Here is a 6,000-nt window from a genome sequence, read left to right on the forward strand (position 1 = left end):
TTGATTTTTTAAACTTTCATATTTAAATGATAAAGTATATCCAAAGACTGTTTTGCCTCAATCATATAAGTTTTGATAAGGGAAATTTCTATTTCCATACTGTCAATAATATATTTTAAATTCCCATTGCATTTTTTAAAGAAGTGTTAATTTAGACACGTACTGCTAATTCTCAAACACATAAGATTATCTCATTATTCTTCGCGAAAACACTTATTCATTTATGTATGTTCACAGAACATATGATCCTTTGTGACTTATTGAGACTTGTTTTATAGCCCCAAAGACTATGTATTTTAGCTGCCAGATGTAGTATTCTATAAATTTCTGTTAGGTAAGTTAGATAATAATATAGTTTAAAACTTTTATATCTAGAACAGATATAGCAGAGGAGAAGGGGTTGAGAGGTGGGCAAAATGGGTAAAAGGGATCGACTCTGTGGTGATGGATGATAACTACACTTTTGATGATGATCCCGTTGTGTATTGAATTACAGTGTTGCACACCGGAAACTTTTATAATGGTATACATCAATTTTACTTCAATAAAAAATAAAGCTTTTATAGCATTACTGATTTTTTTGTTTTTAATTATGAGAAAATCCTATTTGAAATAGCTGTGGTTCATTGTATATTTTTCTGTAGCTCCTGTTAATTCTGTCAATGTTTTAAATGTATGTTGCTTTGTGTTATTACTGGTTATTTTCTAAATTCAGCTTTTTAATCTTTCACTTTTCAAAGTGACTTAAATTATGCCCATTAGCCATTATTGTAAGTAAAATACCATGTATTGTTGTTTTGTCCTTTGTACTTTAGTTGTCACTCATTCTCCTTCTATTATGTGTTATGTATCTGCAGTGTAGTTTTTTCTTCAAAGAGTTAGTAACTATTTAATATATTTTATAAATATTATTTTATAGTTAAATTCACAATTTCCCTTTCCAGTGATCTTCATTTCTTCCTGCAGATACGTACATCAGTAAATTTGTGCTCATTTTTGTTTGTTTGTTTTGGTTTGGTTTGGTTTTCTTTGTCTTATCTGAAGCGCTATCAACAGTATTCCTTGCAGTCTGGTTCAGCTAGCAACAAATTCTGCCTGTTCTTGTTTATTTGAAAATTTCATTATTTAACCTTAATTTTGGGACAAAATTATTAGTAGATATAAAATTTGGGGGTTACACATTTTTCCTATAATTTCATTAAATATATGATTTTATTATCTCTGGCTTCACTTGTTTCTGATGATGTTAGCTCTCATTCTTCTTATTGTTGTGCCAGAATATAATGTATCTTTTTATTTTCTGGTTAAATATTATTTTCATTTATGATGTTTGACTATGATGTGACTTTCTTTGAATGTATTCTATTTGTGTCTTGCAGAATTTTTTAAAAATAAGTTTTTGTTTTTAGAAAAGATTTTAGATTTATAGAAAAATTGAAAGGGTAATACAGACAGTTCCCATATACCCAGCCCCGAGTTACATTCTGCACCCATCCTGGATTCCCCTGACCTCTTAAATGATTTTTTTAAATTTGTTTATATTAATATTTACTATTTGAGCTGTAAAGCTCTATGGAATTTTACAAATGCTTAGTGTCATGTACCTGCAATGAAAGTATACAGCATTGTTTTGAAACGCTGAACATATTCCCTGTGTTTCATCATCATTTCTAGCCCTTCTTTAATCTACTGGCCATTACTGATTTACCATGCCTATAGGTTCTGTCATTTCCAGATGTCATATAAGTGGAATAATTCAGTATGTAGACTTCTGCTACTGGCTTCTTTCATTTTACCCTATACATTTAATATTCATCCATATCCTTTCATGGCATTTTAGTTCATTTATTTTTCTTCATTGAATAATATTGCACTGTTTGAATGTACCACACTTTGTTTATCCATTCATCTATTTCTCTCTTGATTGTCTTTGTCCCTTGTGAAATACCAGTTGACTGCATTTCTGTGCATCTCCTTCTGGGCTGTTTATATGGTTTAATTGATCTATGTGTCTATTCTTGAGCCAATATCATGCTCTCTTGATTACTGTAGCTTTATAGTAATTCTTGAAATCAGGAATTGTTAGCACTACAGCTATGCTGTTAATCTTCTATTATTGTTTTGGCTCTTTTAGGTCTTTCTCCTTTCCACATTAACTTGATATTAGTGTGTCAATATCAAGAAAATAGCTCACTGGAATTTTGATTGGAATTGCATGGAATATATAGATACAGTTAAGAAGAATAAACATCTTAATAATATTGATTTTTCCAGTCAGTATACACAGAATAACTCTTGATTTATTTAATCTTTGGTTTCTTTTATCAGCATTTTATAGTTTTGCACATATAGTTCCTATACATATTTTGTTAGATTTATATTTAAGTACTTCATTTTTATGGTACAATATACATGGTATGTTTTTTTTTGTTTTTAATATTAACTAGAAATTTATTTTATTTATTTATTTTATTTATTTTTGGCTGTGGTGGGTTTTTGTTTCTGTGCGAGGGCTTTCTCTAGTTGCGGCAAGCGGGGGCCACTCTTCATCGCGGTGCGCGGGCCTCTCACTATCGCGGCCTCTCTTGTTGCAGGGCACAGGCTCCAGACGCGCAGGCTCAGTAGTTGTGGCTCACGGGCCCAGTTGCTCCGCGGCACGTGGGATCTTCCCAGACCAGGGCTCGAACCCGTGTCCCCTGCATTGGCAGGCAGATTCTCAACCACTGCACCACCAGGGAAGCCCAACATGGTATGTTTTAATTTCAAATTTCATTGACTTATTAAATGTATGTGTGTTTATATTTATATGTACGGTATATATACAAAATACATATATATGTATGTATAGCATATACACAAGAATATATACTAAACCATGAATCCTGTGACCTTGTTATAGTCCTTTATTATTTCCATAATTTTCCAAAATTATATTTTTCTGCAGAGACAATCATGTCATCTGCAAGTATAGACAGCTTTATTTAATCCTTTCCAAGCCAAATACTTTCTCTTTTTTTTTCTTTCTTGTTTTAACGTACTAGCTAAAAATCTCAGTAAAACGGAGAGTAGGAAGAGTAAAAGAGAATATCTTTCCTTTTTTCTGGATTTTAGTGAGAAAGTTTTCAACTTCTTAACATGATATATAAATATTTTTATTTCACGTAATGCTTGTGTCTGGTTTTGGTATTATTGTAATGCTGACCTCATAGAATGAGTTTCCTCAGCTTCTGTTTTCTGGAAGGGATTGTGGTAATTGGCACCATTTCTTTTGATTTGGTAAAATTCACCGGTGACTATCTGAACTGAAGGTTTCTTTTTTGGAAGGTTTTTGATTATTGATACAATTTTTTTTTAATAGATATGGGCCTGATCAGATGACCTGTCTCTCCTTGTGTAACTTTTAAGCATTTGTGTCTGTGAAAAAATCATTCTGTTTCATCTAAATTATAGAGTTCTGCTTGTTGTTCTTTACTGCCTTTTTAACATTCATGAAACAGGTCAGGATGACGTCTCTTTAATTTCTGATATTGGTAATTATTTTTTCTTTTCTTTTCTTTTTCTGTTAACCTGGCTAGAGGTTTATCAGTTTTGCTGGTCTTTTCAAAGAAGTTTTTGGTTTCATTGATTTTCTCTACTAAAGTTTTCAGTTTCAATAACTTATGCTCACATATGTATTATTTCTTTTTACTTTCTGCTTACACTAATATTAAATTGTTCTTCATTCTCTAGTTTCCTGAGGTGGAGCTCAGATTACTGATTATAGATCTTTCTTCTTTCTGAATATATGCACTTAATTTTCCTCTCAGCACTGCTTTCTCTGTATCTACAATTTTTTTTAAATTTTTATTTCTATATAATTGCTTTTTAAAATTCCTCTTGAGACTCTTCTCTGTGATCCACATGAGTTTGAGAAAAATGTATATTTTATTGTTGTTGAGTGGAGTATTCTATAAATGCCAATTATATTAGTTTGATTGCTATTACTGTCCAGGTCAAGTCTATCCTTACTGATTCTGTACCTACTTGATCTATCAGTTTTTGCTTCACATATATTGAAAGCTTGATGTCAGATTCCACAACTTTAGGATTTTTATGTCTTTTTGGAGAATTGATACTTTTATTAATATGTAATGTCCCACCTTTTCCTTGGTATTTTTAATTAAAAAAAATTTTTTTTTAACATCTTTTTTTTTTTTTTAAACATCTTTATTGAAGTATAATTGCCTTACAATAGTGTGTTAGCTTCTGCTTTATAACAAAGTGAATCAGTTATACATATACAATATGTTCCCATTTCTCTTCCCTCTTGCATCTCCCTCCCTCCCACCCTCCCCATCCCACCCCTCTAGGTGGTCACAAAGCACCGAGCTGATCTCCCTGTGCTATGCGGCTGCTTCCCACCAGCTATCTATTTTACATTTGGTAGTGTCTATATGTCAATGACACTCTCTCACTTCATCTCAGCTTACCCCCACTGGAATGGTTTTGACCCAGAAAGAATGTCACCAATAAACAGTCTCAGTGTGAAACAAGATAGAGAACAACCCCTCAGGGAGCTCACTGTAAGGCTGGAGGCAAGGCCCCTCCTACACTTTTCTTCACTCCCACATGGAGCAAAAGACTCAGTTATGTGTTTAGTCCAAATCTTGTAAAGCAGCACTGGCTGTAGGGGCTAACCCTGCCCTTTGTTTCCAGGTGTCCCAAGCTGATTCTTAAATCAGCTTTGTTGAAATTAATATGCCTACTCCAAAGTTTTTAGTTTAGTATTAACTTAATATGCCTTTCTTATTCCCTTTACATTTTTTGAATTATTGGAATTTATTTTTAGAATAGTTTTGAGCTTGCAGAAAACTTGAGCAGCATGTTCAGAGTTCCCATATACTCCCCCTCCCACTCCTTCCCTTGCCCTCATTATTAACATCTTGCCTTGGTGTGGTAAGCACGTTAAAATTGAACCTACATTGATACATTGTTATAAAATAAAGTCAGTTATTTTAAGAGCTCACATTCTTTGTGATCTACAGTTCTGTGGGTTTTGTCAAAGGCATGATGTTATGTACCCACCATTACCACCACATCATGTGGAATAGTTTTACTGCCCTAAAAATCCTGTCTGCTCTAGCTGTTCATCCTTCCCTCCTCCCCTCCCCAATCCCTGGCAGATTGTTCTTTTTTTCACTGTGAATATGATAAATTCCAGATTTTCTCCAAATATATTATGGCAGATTATACTCCAACACATGGAAGGGAAGTATTATCACAGTAGTTTTTTTTCAAATATAATCAGACTGGGTTTATGCCTCTCCTACAAAGATTGATAATAATAAAAGTATATTGTCTCTAACACTTGTTCACCTGAGTTTGGATTATATAAGAACTACTGAAATAGGCCACCAATCTTCCAACTCTTGTGCTAGAAAGAGCCTCTTTTTTTTTTTTTTTTTGTCTAAACCATACTAGCCTCTAATGAATTCAGCCAATTAAAGGAACTAAAGGTTTCTTTTCTCATTGTTCCTATGATCTATGTACTCTGTGTGCCTACAAGATGCCAGTATTAAGAGTTCATTCCTTGCATATTCTCTGTCCATCACCACTGCCGTATGCTATGAGGAAGTGCTTCTTCTCCACCCCTCACTTGGGTTACAGAAGGATTAGTCTGTATAACCACTTACTCTAGGCTAAGTGAGGTCTTTGAGTGCCTCATAAGGCCTCTTTAGCCATAGTTCTTGATGCTCTGGACTTATTGGCATGTTCATAGGAGTTTTTGTGGAAATGTAGTTACCTGGAAGTGCTGAGGTGTTTGTTCGCTTGTTTGAAACTTGAGTAACGTAAACACCTTGTTCTTCTGCTTAATCCCCAAGGATTGACATGGGGATGGTTCAATTTCTCCTTTTAGTATATTCAGTAGACTAACGCAGCAATGTGCTGTGTTCTCCTTCAATAGTCCTTGTTGCTCCCATTTACTACCCACATGGTAAGAAAGCTGTCCTACATGTTTAT

The 6,000-nt window shown here is 33.8% G+C and overlaps 1 long non-coding RNA gene across 1 annotated transcript in view; it reads left to right on the forward strand.

The window, feature by feature from the left end:
- LOC132362143 (uncharacterized) overlaps positions 1-5,425 on the forward strand; it is a 43,042-nt gene extending 37,617 nt beyond the window's left edge. The window contains exons 2-3 of the long non-coding RNA XR_009502236.1: positions 2,595-2,749; positions 4,350-5,425. This is a non-coding gene — a long non-coding RNA (uncharacterized LOC132362143). The remainder of the gene's footprint in view (positions 1-2,594; positions 2,750-4,349) is intronic.
- Positions 5,426-6,000: the final 575 nt, after the last annotated feature.

This window comes from Balaenoptera ricei, chromosome 3 (genome assembly GCF_028023285.1).
Source record: "Balaenoptera ricei isolate mBalRic1 chromosome 3, mBalRic1.hap2, whole genome shotgun sequence".
NCBI classification, from domain to species: domain Eukaryota; kingdom Metazoa; phylum Chordata; class Mammalia; order Artiodactyla; family Balaenopteridae; genus Balaenoptera; species Balaenoptera ricei.